Source organism: Mesocricetus auratus, unplaced genomic scaffold (genome assembly GCF_017639785.1).
Source record: "Mesocricetus auratus isolate SY011 unplaced genomic scaffold, BCM_Maur_2.0 Super-Scaffold_100707, whole genome shotgun sequence".
In the NCBI taxonomy this organism is placed as follows: Eukaryota; Metazoa; Chordata; class Mammalia; order Rodentia; family Cricetidae; genus Mesocricetus; species Mesocricetus auratus.
Window position 1 is genome coordinate 4,029,872 of NW_024429269.1, and position 17,199 is coordinate 4,047,070.

The following is a 17,199-nucleotide window of genomic DNA, read 5'->3' on the forward strand; positions in this document are numbered from 1 at the left end:
ACTGGCATTAAGCTTTCTCCCTCGCTTCAGAGTCCCATGTTCCTATGGAAACCCACTCAACTTTCAAAGCTGAACCCTGCTGCTCAGCTGGTACTTCCACAGGAGCCATCCCCTTACCCCTTTCATGCTGACTCTGAGAGAGGGATATTTATTCCCAGTTATTACTTGAGATGAGGACATTGACGTTCAGAGGGGTCGCATGGACGGTTCAAAGGCAACATTCTGGTTGGGACCAGAACCCAAAGCTACAGCACATTCTACCCTATGCTACATGTGGGTCCAACTGATGCTCCCTTTCTAACGATCCAGTTCTGAATTGGATGTAGGCATGGTGAGCCGAATTAGACTACTGCGCTTCAGGCCTTTCTCACATAGCCCTGTCCATATGAGGACCCTCTCTTCTCACTAAGAATTGACCCCCGCATCCCAGAATCACATCCTAATATTCTTCTCAAGCTGGTCGAGAACAAGGCTGGCAAACAATTTCTGTAAAGGTCCAGATGGTCAATGTGTTAGGCTGTGGAGGCCATACAGTCTTGGTCACAGCTCCTCATGTCTGCTGTTGTAGAACGAAGCAGCTTAGACAGCATATACACAAGCGAAAGCGGCTTTGCCCCAGTAAAGCTTCACTTAAATGACATTTGAATCTCCTAGAGTTTTCATGTGTCAAGAACCATTTTTCTTCCTGATTGTTTTTCAACCATTAAAGAAAAGGGGGGCAGAAAATACAAAACCTCAGCTCATGGACCATACAAAACCAGGTTATAAACTGGATTTCACTGGTTGACCAATTTTTTGCCAACACCTGTCATAGGAATGTTGGTGATGACCATTTATTTACCTGTGGGTAAATTGTCTCTGCTCATTCCCTTAAAAGCATGTTGATTTAAAGCTTCCACTGCTGGTGAAAGCTTTGTCACCTAGAGGGATTTCGGGCACTGGTGACTGGGATGCAAGGGGTGGGGGAGGTAGCAGTGAGCGGATAGCTAGCTGCCTCTGCGTGAAATAAGGTCAGTCTTGCTGGGAGACTATTGTCTCTTCAGTGAAAATGTTAGATTTAAATCCCATATGCCATTTATCTTTGGGCTCTGTATAGAGAGAAAGGTCTTGCTTTGGTTTCTGTAAAAATACCAGGCTTAGATCTCTTTGTATGAGCTGTCATCAGCCATTCTGAGGGTTGATCCTGTAAATTCATGCTTTTTAGTGTTGGCAGAGGGATTGCTTTTGTTTTCGAACAATTTCCCGGTGTGTTCTTTTCAACTGGGACTTACATCAGGTTTCAACTTTAGCTCTACGTTTCATCTCTGATGGGTTTGAAGGACACGGGTCTTTGCCATTATGCCACAGAAGACTGCTTTAGCATCCTTTCTCTGTTTCAAAAAAAAAAATGATACAGCCAACTGCCAGTCATCCTCTGTATCCACGAAGACAGCATTACCAGGTGATCCACAGTAACCTGCCTGGGGCTTGGTCCATGGTTTCTGGATGGTCTTGAAGGGACTGCACTGTACCCACTCTTGGGTGTCCCCGGAGTGAAAACTTCCACAAAATATTATCACTATGTGCAGAATTTAGAAAGATGCACACTGTGGTAGTTACTTTCTTCCTTGCTGGGCTCTATTTTAGCTCAGGCTTCACAGTGGGCAAGGCATGGCAATATCCCACAGCTCTGTTGGTGGCAATGGGAACAGCAGGGGCCTCACTCACATCTTAGCAGATCAGGAAGCAGGGAGAGGCAGGGGGAATGAACCCAGGCCAGAGGCAGTGATAGCCCATAACCCTCAATCCCCACCCCTGCAGACCAATGTTGGCCAACTAGACTCCACAGCCTCCCTAAACAGTGCCACCAGCTGGAGACCAACTCTTCAAACACATGAATCTGTGGTGGATATTTTACATTCTAACCACAGTTACAAGAAAGGAAACGGAGAGACTGGCAGGGCTTGTTTCCCTAGCACCAGGCCAGCTTCCTTCTCAGCCCCTCCCTGCTGTAGGCTAGAGGCCCCATGAAGGACGCGGCAGCCAGGATTCTGTGAAGGGGCCTGACTTACATGGCTACCCTTCAAGAAGACCATCCCCCTTGTCAGCATCTCTTCCTAAAACGTTTTGATTATATTCCATTTTATCAGCAAGCAATAGTCATATGCTATTATTGTTTTAACTTAGAAGGTTCTTTAGCACCTCATTCCCTATTGGAGTGGATTTATTCTCTGGTTATTTCTCTCTGAGGTAATTCTGTGGCGATTCTGTTCTACTAGGGAAGTGACAGAGACCTTCGTTGCCATACTAAATACAGAAGTGAAGTGTAAGCACAGTCTTCCCTTGTTCCAAATTTAAGGCTAAAGACATTAATATTTGCCTTAAATATGATAACAGATAAAGCATCGTATGTAGTTTTTTTTCTTAAGGCATCCTTCATTAAGCTTCCATCCCAGTTTGCAAAAAATAAAAAAGTCAAAACAAAAAAATCAAAAAACAAATAAAACAAAACAAAAACAAGAAAACCTCACAAATAGATGCTGAATTGTGTCAAATGGTTTCAAGAAACCATTGAGAAGATCTGGATTTTTCCTGTTAGGTTATCTAAAGGGCAGCTGTAGAGAGACAGGAGGTAGAAAAAAAGTGACCTTAGGTAGCACCCTTTTTACTCACAGTGTAGGAGCATCTTTGTCACCCATATGTGTGGATTGCCAAAATGCCCACAGGAGAAGATGGGATGTGACTTCTTCTAGGGACAGAAATGGCTTCTGTAGTTTTCAGGGGAAGCTGGGAAATGTAGTCTTTCAGCAGGAAACTATCACACACACACACACACACACACACACACACACACACACACACACACATGTTTTTTAGTCTATTATCATGTAGTAAATTGTATTACTGGGCTTTCTGGATGTCAAAAGGACAAGTTCGTGGATTAACCACTGGGCTATGTTTCTTAACCTTCTGCTCTGTTCCTGCATTCAGTATTCTTACAGGGTCTTTGTGTTTGTGTTCACATGGAAGTGTCTGTAGTTCCTTGGTGTTTTTTTTTTTTTTTCTTCCAGTTTTGATGTCATGGCCCTGAAGGATTTATGAGCTGAGAAAATTTCCTCCTTCGTCTCTTTCATGAAGTAGTCGACACAGGACTGACAACCTCTCTTTTCTAAATGTATCCAGAACTTTCCAGGGAAAAATCTATGGCCATGAAGTTTCCTATGTCAAATTTTCTAATATTTTTGTGCTCCTTGGGCAATCTGCATCTCAAAAGGCATGTGAGTTTTTGTTGCTGCTTGCTTCTATTTATATAGCCCTCTGCATAAGCTCTGAGGTAAACACAGGGAATGTTTGGGTATTGCTCAGTTCACACAATCCCCGTATAAAGTACTCTTGGGAGAGGGAACCAGAGAACATTGCTAGAAAAGGTCTCTCCTGACATTTCTTATGGAGCCAAGGCTGGTGAGGACATCCAGCATAGCCTGCCGAGTTATGGTTCCAGAACACAGTTCCTGTCTCCTCAGACTCAGCTGGAGGACAACCATTCTATGGGCGATCAGGGGCCCTGTACTGCCCAGGCCTGCACTGCTGCTGCTCACAGCTGTGCCCAAACCTCTGTAGATGCTCTAAAGTCTTGATCTGGACTCGGCTGCACAGGCTTAGTAGTTACCCTCGTTATCTGTTGCCTGCCTCCTGAGGAAGAAAGCATCTTTCAAAGAGTTCCCGCTGAAGCCCTCCTTTTCCACCGGTATCTTTCTTTGGTTCTAAGTGTACCATGGCCAGGTCTCTCAGCCCAAATAGTGACTCTTTCATCATGGTTAGTATTCTGGACATGAGATTTCCCCCTGGTTAACCTACTGTGTGATTCCCATTGCCTAATTAGACCCAGACTGTTGTGCAAGAATTTCTGGTAAGCACCCTTTGCATGGAGACTTTTGTCACCTACGATTTTTATCCTCATTTTCATGATTAGTGGGAGACACTGCTATGCATTCACCTGACAGCCCCTCCCAATGTCAACCCCAATTAAAGCATCCAGACTTGATTTTTATTCCCTTACACAAGCAACGAGATGTCAGTGTATCACTTTGAGGAAAAAGCAATCTAGCCATCTTTATATTTTCATATAAACAAAGTGGGGAAAAAGCTCTCGAATTCAACTAAATAACCAGCCAACGAAGCAAAACTCCACCAACCCCCCACCCCAAGAGAAAAGCTCTCTATTGTAGTAGGGCCTTTGGCATGAATTTAAGTTTAGCATCCCTGGGAATTCTGGGAAAGCATTTTTCTTCATTGTTTTTCTAAGCCCCTCACAGCAGAGCTAGACTCCCCCAAACAAAGCAGCAGGAGAAGCCACTAACAATCCCCCAGATAACACAAATGAACAAAAATTGCCAAAATCATCGAGAAAGCGCTAAAAGCTGGGCTTGGATATTTTCTGCATGATCCCTACCGTGGTTCAGAAGTGCCTGCTTTAGCAATGCCCTGCACAGGGGAGTGGGGGTGGGGCACATCTGTGGAGAAAATAAATCACATAGCTAGTGTTTCCAACTTAGAAATGGCTCCTGTTCCAGGGGTTGATTTGTGAATCAGTGAGACTGGAAATCTATTTTTTCTTATGGAAATTAGCTTTATAAAAAATGATTTGCTTTCTTGGCCTATGTAATTAGTTTTTCTTTGAAAAAATTAAAAAAATAAACTGCATTGTTTCCTTCATTAGAACTTACGACTGTTTTACTTTCATATTTCTGAGTAATAAGTAATTCCAAAGCTCACAGCTTAAAACAACAACCCTCTATTACCTCATGGTGTCAGGAATATGTTTGTGGCCGAGCTGAGTTCCCCAGGTCAGAGTCCCTCAGGAAGCTGCTATGTGTCGTACCTTGTTGGTGTCACTCATGTGACTTTTCATAAGGCTTTAGGGTCTTGTCACCTGGGCCTCCTCTCCTCATCACGCGGCCTCAGATGCCTCCAATTGTGAGCCGCCCAGGAGAGAACACTTAAGACAGATGACAGTGACTACCCGTGTTCAGAGCTGACCTCCCGTCATTCCCACTGTGTTCAATCCAACAGCCACCACCAAGCCTGGCTCACACTCAGGGGAAGGGCAGCCAAGCCCTGCCTCAGAGTAGAGCAGAGAAGTTGGGGGCTATGCCCTTGGGGAGCACCTGTCCTCAAGCTCATCAACCCCACCAACACTGAGTTTTCAGGTGACACCACAACCTGGTTGGCACCAGGGTTCCAGCTTTCTGAGAGACACTGAGCTCCATACCCTAACATAGAACTGGGCTTTGGAATTGGAAATGTGTGCTGCTTCCAAATGATGGTTGTTCTAAAGCAAGTGATTTCTGCCCAAAGCTGGGACAGAATCTGTTTCCATCAGGCCTGAGATTTGTTTCTATAGTCAGGTTAATAGCTGGGCAGCTTGGCAAGTTATCAGCATGGAGGGTGTTTTCTTGATGCTACATGGGAGAACTTAGAATGTATTCTCTCACTGCAAAAATATTTCATAAATAGTGACCAGAATCATGGGGCAACGGTAATGTTGAAGACTCATTACTGGATAAGTAGGCCCATGTGCGTGGCTCACCACAACACATGCTAGCATGTTCATAGGAAATGTGGTCTGTGGCCCAGGCCTTATAAACTTGCTTTCAAGGTAGGACTCATTTTTAAGTTGGGGACTTACCTGTGTTCCGTTGGCTGTGTCCCAGAAACCTTCCCCCATAGTTGTTTACACTCTGAGCTGGGGACAGGATGGTGGCAGAGAACACTGATTGCTTTAATTTATGATTTGTACTAAGAACCAGGCAAATCTATCAAGCTGTAAGTCTACTCAAAATCAGATTTTCTGTTGGGCCTGTACTAACTCCCTTTCGTAGCTGGGGTTTGACAGGTCACAGCTCCATCTTTGGGGCTGTAGTGCATAAATCAGGCTTTTCCAAATCCCTGGTCCATTTTGGACCCCATCAGGCATATCTGTATGGAAGCTGATGGCCCTGCAGAGACAGACATCAGTTTGGACCCAATGTAGGTCCCATGGACGGCTCCTGCCTTTGTCTTTCTTGAGTCCTGCATTTTTAAATGCTGACCCCATTTCATTCAGCAGAGGCCCAGAAAGTCATTAGGATATTTTCTGAGAAGTGACCATCACTAGAATCTTCAAGTGTTTGCTTGAACATACCTACAAGGAAGGTAATGGACACTTAGTACTTTTGCCCTTAACTCTGTCCCTTCATGCAGTTGGATGTCCAGACCCATGTGTAGAAAGCTTAGATGTTCTTATTAGCATAGAAAGGCAAGTAAAAATGACCACAAAAGGTCCTTCTGTGTCACTTCTAGAACCATGGTTGAAGATTTTTTTATCCATTATGTTTCTCAAGATGGTTATGTACTTAGTTATCTCACTTCTCCTAACCAGTCATGAATGCACCCTGCTATGTCTCCTAAGACAGTGTCTTCAGAGCAGCCAATTCAAAGGTGCTCTGACTCCAGGAAGAGTTGATTCTAAAGATGTGTGTGTGTGTGTGTGTGTGTGTGTGTGCGCGCGTGCGCGCGCATGTGCGCGCGCCTGTATGTGTGCGTGCATGAATTGTTTTTTAAAGCAAACTTCAGTGTGTTATACATACTTTCCTCCCTTGTTCCATATGAGGGTGCATTCTTACACCAAAGTTACACTAAAGATTTTTTTACAGCAGAACGTTGCTGGTGCTCTTTTTATATGCGACCCCTGCACTTAGTGTTTACCCATGAGCAAAGATCCAGTGTCTCACTTGCAGGTCAGTCCCACCTCTTTGTCAATGCTTTATTCTTCTCAGCATCTTCTTTCTTCCTTCTGATCTCCCAAAATAGACAATGACTTCAGAAACTAGGAGCCTCTTGATTTAACAGAGGTCAACTGTACAAAGCCAGCATTGCGTTTGGACCCCCCACTATTTGTCTTCCTGAAAAATCACAAATTTTAGCTGCATCTCTTTCGTTCTCTGTGTGAAGGGGAATGGGTGGAGATGAATTTGCTGTGAGGTTTGTACCGATATAGTCTGCGCTTCCAGCACAAAGTAATGTCAGAATGCTTTTCTTGTGGAAGAATAGCAGCCATAGAGCCAACCAGACCCACTCTATCCATAACTAAGTGGAATGCTGCCTCATACTGCCAGAGACACTGTGCGGAAGGGGGTTATCCGCCGGAACAGATTGCATGGGAGAGGGCTGGGCTCCATAGGCTCAGCTGAGTAGCATCAGGGTGACCATTTATCACTGTCAAGAGAGGGGGGGTGGGGGTGGGGAGTCATCGGACCACTGTTGCTCAGCTGCTGACTGACAACTGACAGCACCATATACCACCTTCATGTGCCATCAAGGGAAAGTGTAGTTACCTGCTTGAGCTGCTGGCATGTTCACGGAGAAGAAAGACAAGATCAGCAGAGTGCTCTGGGGTGTCAGTGGACTGGAAGTTGCCTCCTCTGCAGTATAGTGTGAAACTGCTAGTGGAATCCGAGTTCAGTATGTACCAGAAGCACCGGTTAGGCTCCAAGGAAATAGCGTGCCTGGTGATTGGATGAGAGGATGCCTCTGAGGTTTGTGTACCTTTATTACATTCCAAGGACTTGACTATGCTGTGAATCTGTTATTTTAATATGCCCAAATTGCTCCCCCTGACAAATACCAGGGAGAAAGTGGATAACTGCATCAGCTATATACAAAGGCCATAAAGCAATGCATACCAGCAAAGCTCAGCCCCTACTAGTCTTAGAAGACACTTTTAAAGAAATATTCGAAGTATGATTCTCCATCTTTTCTCAAAGATATGTTTGCCACGCATATTAAAATCTACACTGTGCTTTAGAAGCCATCAGACATAGAGACACGTTAGTGTGGAGGGAACTGGTCTTGACTTACTCCTGTATGGCCAGCATTTTCACAGTTCCATTTACAAGGAGTCCTTCAGGCTGAAACACAGATTTTAATCCATGAAGTAGCTTTATTTTGAATGCAGTCTGTACTCTCAAGAATATGTTTTTTAAATGTGTGTATGTATGGATATGTGCATGCCTGTGTATATATAGTACGTATCTTTATATGTCACACACACACACACACACACACATACACACACACATTGTTAGGTTAGAGGTTAGCATAACTATGTTCCTCTATTGCTCTCCAAATTACTGTTTGAGACAGAGCCTGTCACAGAACCTGACATTCACTGATTGACTAGACTGGCTGGCCATTGAGTTCTAAGAATCCACCTATTTTTCCCCCTTCCCCCTACCCATCACTGATGTGAAACCAATACAGATGGGCACAACCATGCTTGACTTTATATGTGTGCCAGGCATCTGAACTCAGGTCCTCATGTTTGGATGGCAGGCACTTTACTGAGTCATCTCCCCAACTCCAAGATGATCTGATCTGGATAGTCATTAGGAATTACATGTGTTAATGAGGGGGGATTTCATGAAGTCAAGACATTTCCATCCTATAATATTATATGCATTCTCAAGTGCAGTAGTTAGCTGTGGTTCAGTGTGGTGGTTAATAAAAATATCACCAAAGCGAAATGCTCCAGATGAAAGGGATGATGATGGAATGCATTTTCTGGGGTTATTGGGTAAGCCTGGGAGCTTGGGTGCCCTGGGGACTGTACCAGTACAGGGAGCTTTAAGAACCACAGCTTGCTGGGGTACATGGATATGACCAGCAGTCCTGAGGAGGGTGCTGGTTGCGCTAGCTGATGAAGGGTGATGACAGGGAAGACACTTCATCTTTCTCTTGTATCGCTGACATAAAGCACAGAGCCTGGCAGAGAGCCAGCAACCCATAAGCTTCCCAACTTGCTTGGCTAGAGGAAGAGTTCCTCTGCTGTGACATGCCATGTAGGGGTGGTCCTGTGCCTGCCCCCCCATGGACCCCCATCAACCTTCTTCATCCTTTCTGCACATGCCTGCCTCTTCAGATTATGAACTAATGAACTTATCAGCCCTGCCCAAGTCTGGTGCAATGTCTCTGTCCCCATCAGACAGAAGCAAATAGCCTGGCCACCCATCTGTTTCCATTGCTAGTCCCTGAGCAGCTGAACTCTCATCCCTTATCATCCCTAGTTCATGTTGCCTGGATCCTAGAGAGGAAGGACCTGGTGAATCCTGACAGGAGGGGCAGGCAGCACACGGACCTGCTGGTAATTTCCATACAGACAGGCCTGCTGCCTTCTCTGTCCATGAGACTGAGCCCAGAAGAAAACATTTTGATTTTTAAAATACTGCTTTTTAATGTTTCCCTTTTGTTTTTAGTTGACTAAATATCAAATAAATGCTTCTCAGGATAACAACAAGTAAAACTAGAGTCCACAATTGTGTGGTGAAGGACGAAAAATCCCCTGTAATCTAGCACATAGCCACTGTCCTGATGTCATTTTTCTGGGCCTTCGTCCTTTCCTTATTGAGTAGAAGCTGCACAACTTGCTCTCCTAGCCCTATTCTTGTTGTTGTTGTTCTTCTTCTTCTTTTGCTTTTTTTTTTTTTTTTTTGAGACAGGGTTTTCTGTGTATTGGCTCTGGCTGTCCTGGAACTTGCTTTGTAGACCAGGTTGGCCTTGAACTCACAGAGATCCACCTGCCTCTGCCTCCCGAGTGCTGGGACTAAAGGTGTGCGCCATCACTACCCGGCACCTAGCCTTATTCTCTTCACTTTGTGATGCCACAGGAAAACCACATATGATAATACTTTAGAAATGACTGTGTAACCTTCTATCTCAGAATGTCATAACTTTTTGTTCTTATTGTTGTTAGTCATTTCCCCAAACACTATAGCCACAGTCTCCAAGAACAAAATGCCAAAAGTCGATAGGACTCCAGTGCCCATGGGCATGCTTGGCTAGAGACTATCCTCTCTTCTCCCCCAGGGTCCTTGTCTCACATCTGAGTGACATACCAACTATCCTTGATGTTGTGGAGGAGACCGGAGGCAGGATCCAGTCAGTGTTTTGGAGGGGCTCCTCCCCTGAAGATGGAAGAGACTAGTTCAAAATTAGGTTGGGTGATCCGGAGAAGGAACAGTGAAGAGTTAAGGGGAGGGATTGGGAGACTCTTTTGTTTTGGGATGTCAGAAGACTATTCTTTCCATCCCAGACCCAATGAGAATATTGATCACCATTCTCATTAGAAACTGGGGTGCATCAGCTTGGTACAACCTAGAATCACTTCAGAAGGGATCCTCAATTAAGGCAGGCATTAGTTAGATGAGATTGTTGTGTGAGCATGTCTAGGGGTTGTCTTGATTCTTGATCACAGTGAGAAGACTGTTTCATGGGCTGGGCCCTTCACCATGTAGGAGTGAAGAAAGCCAGCAGAGAGCTCACTGGCAAACAAACAAGTAGAAGCTTGCATTTCTCCCTGTTCTTGACTGTGTTAATCCCACCGGTAAGAAGACTACTGCCACCGTTTTTGAGCCAAATGTGAAGCAAGCTTCATTAAATACTGGCCAGGACTATGGGCACTGGCCAGTGCCATACCTGGTATTCCCAGAGAATGGTGGCAAATTACACTAGTCAGGTGCTTATAAAGGCAAAACCCACAAGACTACATACTTTCTGCCTTTGTTCAATAGGAGGCAAGCATACATCCTGAGGTACTTCCTCTCTACATACCTCCTGCTTGCATGTAATCGAGCACATCCTATGCTGTTGAGGAAACCGATCTTATTTAAGGAAGTGAAAACACGGGGCTTGTTATCTTATATGAACATCAACCCCCAGCATTCCAGGAAGTGGGGCTTATAGGTTAGAGGCATTTTTGTTTTATTGATCTCTTAAGTACAGTAATTTAAACTTAAAATGTAACTTCAGCCCTCACATGTAGATGTGATTTGACCTGTTGTCTCAAGAACTTGACACTGAGACTGCCCTACAGTGAAGTAATATAACCTGGAATTATAAGTCAAATCAATCCCCTTCCCCCAAATTGCTTTTATCAGGATATTTTGTGTGGATGAGGGTATTGTCACAACAAAATAGTTTCTACCACTTAGCATTTTGAAGGTCTGGAAACATAGAGTAAGAAAGGAATTTCTCACTGAATGTGGTGACATTGGGAAGCAGATGGCTTGTCTTCTAAATCCTGTGTTTGGGAATATTGACAAGTGCTTGAGGAATGGAATGAGGTCAATTGCATACAGTCTGGCAATCGGTAGATCATGGTATGGCTGATCATCATTTCAGGTCTGGTTCTGTGAGAATAGTTCTCATATTGCTCAATCTACTCATTCAGTTCTCTACATTAGATGACTGCTCTTGTGTTTGAGGATAGCTTAGGTCACTCATCATGGGATAATTGTTACTCATGGAGTTACCTGTCTGCAAGAGTCAGCATTCCTGACCACTCAGTATCTCCATTCCTGAAGAAGGTAAGAGATGTTAGGCAAACTTGAGGGGAACCAGCTTTATGTTACCAGGTCTGAGGCAGTCACTAGATGATCCATGTGATGATGTGTAGGGTTGAACAGGAATCTGCCTTAAAGGTTAATAGTTGGCAAAGGAGACGACACAAAATGGAGGCGTAGATGCTAAACTCTTGTCCTGCTTTCAGCTTTCAGACCTTTTTCCTCAATGTCTGTGGTCAGAAGTGAGGTCAGTACTTGTGGCAAGTTCTTTTTGCAGTCATAGTCAGGTCCAAAGCGCTCTGCCTTGTGGGAACTCTGAGTTCCAGTGGCTGAGCAGGACTTCCAGGACAGCAGCCATTGTTCTTAGACACTCTAACTGGGCAATATCCCATTGGCCAGTCAGTCAGGAGGAGTTTGAACCCAGGAGAAGCCTAAAGGGTGGGGCCTCTTCTCCAGCCTCCATTTTCCTGCCACCTGCCATGCTCTTCATTCATAAAATACAGGTTTTAGCTATCATAATTTAAATATAAGCCAGGAGACTTAGGGCTGGGTGGTTATGTTTGGGTCTGAATTACTGCAGACACCCTATTAGGCAGTGTTTGTTGTCCTTTGTTTAAGAAAGGAAGCACCTTAGACTTTCACAGAACAAAGTCCAATGGCATCAGTGTCTTCTCCTGAAGCCTTGAACATGTCCCCTGAGCCCCTTTCAAAATGCCTGCCAGAGCTGACTCTTACCCTTGCTTACATTAACCTCTGTGCTCTTCAACCAGAAGGCTTTCAGAATAGATGAAAATTCACCCCCATCCTTATATACCCTTGACAGAGGACACATCATCACCATGAGCTGCACACATGGCTTTGGAAGGGCCCCCACTGAGCAGGGAGCAGGGGCAGGAATATGTGCTCAACCAGCCAGATTGGAGGCCACTACCCTGCTGTGACTGGGACACAGATGTCTCTGCCTGTCACCCCTCCTGTCCTTCCCTGAAGTAATCAATAGTGAGGGCCCAGCTAATATGTGGTTTTTCTGTTTGGTGAGCTGGCTGATTTCTTGTGGCTGATTTTCGAGTATAAATTTGTGAATCCTGCCAATTACAAATGCCCATGTCACCCCCAAATAGTTAACCAACAGTATGTTTAAAGGATGTCCAACAGTATCTCTTATAGGGCAGGCTGGCCTCAGATTCTCTATATAATTAAGGTTGACGTTGAACTCCTGCCTGTACCTCCCATGTGCTGTCATGTCTGGGTTTTAAAGATCTCATGCCCTCCCCCAATCTCTCCTTATTCTAAAGCTGTGTGCTGTGTTGCTTCTTATTTGAAAGTTTGCTTTTTGAGGTTTTTAGTAACCTGTGATCAACTGTAGCCCAAAACAATTAAAAATAATTCTAGAAATAAACAAGGAGTTTTAAGCTGTGCACTGTTCTGAGGGACATGATGAAATACACCATTCCATTCTGCCTTGCCTAGGATATGGATCATCCCTTTGTCTGGTTTCCTGTCCATTAGCTACTTGGCAGCCATCTTGGATATCAGATTGATGTTTGTAGCACTGAGGTACTTTGATTAAAGTAACCCTTATTTTACTTAATGATGGTCCCAGAATTCATGAATAACGATTCAAAGGAGACACCAGACAAAAAAGAAAAACTCAAAAAGCAAAATCAAACCAAATAAAAAACTACTCCATCCCTCAATACCCACAAACAAAGATGGAAGGGCAGAAAATTCTAGAACTACATAGCAAGGCTGCTGGTCATATAGTGTAAAGTACAGTCTATATAACGTTGGCCCTATCTGAAGGTGGAAGCATCCAGTTGGATCCCAGCCTCCATAGATGAGAGGGTACTACTGCAAGGAGTTTGGCAAATTATTGAGGGGATTTTACTGCAGTTTATCAGTACAAGTGAGGAAGAAAATTACTCTCCCTACCCTCTTTTGATCCCATCTTTGTTTCATTTACTTAGGCCAGGAATGACAGGTAATTTTGTTTTGCATTCTGTCTCTGAATGATAATTGACTCTCTGGGTTGTTATAGTAAGAAAGGATTTTGAGGTCACAGTTGGGGACAAGAGAATTCGAAGAGTGATTAGTGATGTCTGCCATGAGCACAGGTGTGGGAGGAGGAGGAGATACACCATTTCCCGATTCAGATCTTGTTTTTTTTTTTTTTATAGAAAACACCCACACAGTTTCCAATGCTAGCCTGGCAGTTGTGCAATGCTTACAGTGTGCCAGGATTTACATATCTAATGTCATTCTCAGAGCCATCCATGAGGTAGTTCAAATGAGGAAACACATAGTGTAGAGAGTTTTACAAATGAGGAAGAGTCTCACAGAGGTTAAGTGATATGTCAAGGTTATATCCAGGATATTGGAGAGGTTCAAGATCACAAAACCTCCTTCCATAGCTCTGCCTGTCACCCCTAGCCTGTCCCATTTCTCTCTTGCTAATGTTGCATTTACTGCCACAGGGCTGACGTAAGACTCAATGATCTTATTCCAGAAGAAAATGCAAAATCAATTTATAGAAACACTTATCGTTGGGCCTCAGGCTTTGGAATAAAAGATGAGATAGGAGCATCTCACTAGAGAGGACAGGGCAGATTTCCTCCTTCCTGTCCAGTGTGGAGCATTTTCATGAGTATGTCCGTCAGCACTGAAGTCTTCCCAGAGGCGAGGGGATAAGCTGCTGGAAAGTAGGCTCCAACATATAAGGGTGAGATGTTGACTCCCTAGGCCACCCCGCGAGGTACTGTTTCTGAGTTGCTGTTTTAAGTGTTCATCTTTATATGGGAAACATATTCTTTATATTTTTTAAAAGATACTACAGGACTATCCAAATGACTTAGTGTTGGGGAAGTCCTGTGCACTTGTCAATAAAGCACTGTCTGGCCTATAGGGAATCTAGATAGGAGAGACTAGGAGTCCAGGAGGACTCTTGGAAGGAGAAACACAAGAGAGTCAAGATGTAATGCCATGGAGGTAGGAAGCCCGGAACTATTCTCCGGTAAGAAACATACTTAGATTAACAATTATGGGGTAATTACTTAAGTCAGAGCTAGCCAGTAAGAAACAAGCAAGGCCAACAGCTTCATAATTAATATAGCCTCCTGTGTGTTTATTTGGGACTGATGTGGCTCTAGAACCAGGCTGGCGGGAAGGTTTCTCTTAAAGAAAAAGCTTCTCTTAACAACTTAGTTACTGAAGTACTTGCCTTGCATGCATAAGTAAGTGAATACACTAAGGAAAGTCAGACATGGTAGTGTGTACTTGCCTCTCTAGTGCTGGGGAGGCAGTTATAGGTGGATCTCAGGGGCTTGCTGGCCAGGCAGCCTAACATAATTGGTGTCTTCCAGGCCAGTGAAAGACAATGTCTCAAAAATAAGACAGGTGGCACTTGAGGGATGACAGTTGAGGTTTTTCTTTGGTCTCCACATTGATTCAACACAAATACACGTACACCCACTCCACACATATACATGTACACAGACAGATATAATCCATCTGGTCATATGTCACAACAATATTTGAATCATATCAGACCACAGTTGATGGTGACCTAAGATTTCACTGTAAAGTTAGTAATGTCTTGGCCAACTTTAGTTTGTGTAAACTTACAGAATGGTGTGTATTAATCCATTTCTCAGACTGTCTTCCATAAAGTAATATAGCTGTGTGTGTGTGTGTGTGTGTGTGTGTGTATCTACTAGATTAAATCAGACATATCTTTCATATTGGCTTGAAGAGACTTTTAAATGCCATTTACTTCATCTATTAGCTTAACAAATACTGAAAACCTCTGTGTGACTGCATGCTGGGATCATCAAACGATGAGATGTAGGATGTGGCTACTGTCCTCCTAAGCTGGGAGATTTGGTCTTTGTCCATGTAGTAACACAAATGTTGGGTGCATCCCTAGTGATCAAGGTAGTGGAGGGAGGAGAGACTTTGTAGTCAGTCCTTACAGGTCCTTGAAGGTTAGCAGAAGCATTGACACTAGCCCCAGAGTAATGGGAAGTCAGCAGAGATGGGGAACATGTGGTTAATCTTGACTGTCAACCTGATTGCATTGAGACTTGCCTAGAAGGCTCATAAAGCATGCCCCTGGTTGTTTCTATGAGGGTGATCCCATTAACAAAAGTGGTGTGGAACCTCCTTGACTGTGAGTGGCATCACCATGTAGCTTGGGTTCCTAGTAGAATGTAAGAGGAAAGGGGAAAGAGCGCATAAACACATGTACTCTCTGTTTCCTGGCTGCCATGATGAAGTTACTCTGTTCCATTTTGCCTTCCCACCCTGACAGACCAAGACTCTGAGACTGAGCCAAATGATCCATTCCTCCCTGGTGCTGATTGCTCAGATTTTTTTTCTTTGGCAACAACAATTTTGATGGACATGGGAGGGTACTTTGGAGTTTATGTCATATAATGTAGGTTTTTCTTCATGTTAAAAGATAGTTGTGGTTACACTGGGAAGAGTGAATGGGCAAGGGATACAAGCCACAGGAGGCCAGACAGAAAGGTCAAGGGCACTGAGTCCAGGCCAATTTGCATGGTAATGGGAAGGTGAAGTTAGAGAGACTCAGGGACATATTATGTGTGGGTAGTATAGAAGCAAGAAGCAAACCCAAGGGGGCGGTGAGAGTCTGTGTGTGTGTGTGGCAGGGGAGGATGGCCTGGTGGTCTGGAACCATCTCCTATGCCACCACAATACCACAGAAGACACTCCTTCTCTTATAAGTGTGAGCTTCACCTGGACTATAGATTAGCCTTGACCTGCCCAGAAAACAAATTGCTAAAGGAAAAAGTATACAGAGAAATCTATGAGAATAAGCATCTAACAATGACAAAGGCAGCACCGAGTAAAAAGAAATACCCTACACATTCACTGGTTTCACTTCCCTCTCAGAATTCTCATTTCAGTTTGTTGCCTTGCAGTCCACATGAATGGTGCAATGAAACTGTTTCCTCCTGCCAGTACTGAGATATTATATTTCTTCATTGTTCTAAGTAAGTGGTGATTCAGATACATTGCTGTCACATCTGTGCAGCCCAGGTAGAGGGGGCACCAACAAGCCAAGTAAGGACTTCATCCAAGTCTAGCTTGGTGACCCAGTGAGTCTACTGGATCTACTCACAGGAACATAGGCTGGCTAGACCACCAACAGCATGGAGAACTCATGAAAAGCTGCCCCACTGAGAGTCTCTTGGTCAACTTTTAGGCAGTGGCACTACTGCAATCCTTCACTAAGTCAGCTTTCCTCTAACATAACCTTGGGAAGAGGTACCTCTTGAAGATCTCCTTAAAGCTCCTAAGCTATGAAGGAAAGCTAAGTTGGTCCCTTGAGTGTAATGTGCTAGTGATTACAGCTCCTCTGACTCTAAGCAGTTTGTGAGGTTTCCTTATGACAAGTAGAACTTTATGTGTTGTTATGTATATCCTCTTTTTTCCCATCTACATATTTTCTCAGGTTAAACTCTTATAGGTAGGGTTAGTGGGTTAAAGGAAGGAGTTTCTGATTTCTTGGCATGGGTAAAAGTGACATTCCAAACTCATGGGTCAGGGTTAAGAGATGGTCCTGAGCTACTCGTAAGGCAGAGCCTTGACCTCCATGTATTTACAGGGATGCAGGGAGTTTAACCATATGAGTGAACCTGTCAGGGTCACCTGGAAACTTCTATCAGGCCTCCATATGTCCAATAGTGGCTGAGGGCCACTGGAAGTTACTGAGCCTGCCAGCTGTCTGTCTCTACTCTGCGCTGTTCCCTTCCCTTTTCCCTGATTTTGTTACTTGCAAACCAATAGAAAACCCTGACATAAACTTATGGAATCTGGTGAA

General features: G+C 44.1%; 1 protein-coding gene and 1 long non-coding RNA gene across 5 annotated transcripts in view; one reads left to right on the forward strand and one right to left on the reverse strand.

Moving 5' to 3' along the window:
- Msra (methionine sulfoxide reductase A) overlaps positions 1 to 17,199 on the forward strand; it is a 317,423-nt gene that overhangs the window by 111,866 nt on the left and 188,358 nt on the right. The window lies entirely within an intron of this gene.
- Positions 1 to 17,199, reverse strand: part of LOC121137816 — a 56,362-nt gene that overhangs the window by 18,383 nt on the left and 20,780 nt on the right. Inside the window, exons 2-3 of one of the 2 annotated variants that reach the window (XR_005875090.1) lie at positions 7,356 to 7,526; positions 4,433 to 4,493 (exon numbers count right to left, since the gene is read on the reverse strand). This is a non-coding gene — a long non-coding RNA (uncharacterized LOC121137816). The remainder of the gene's footprint in view (positions 1 to 4,432; positions 4,494 to 7,355; positions 7,527 to 17,199) is intronic. The other variant, XR_005875091.1, reaches the window with a different exon arrangement.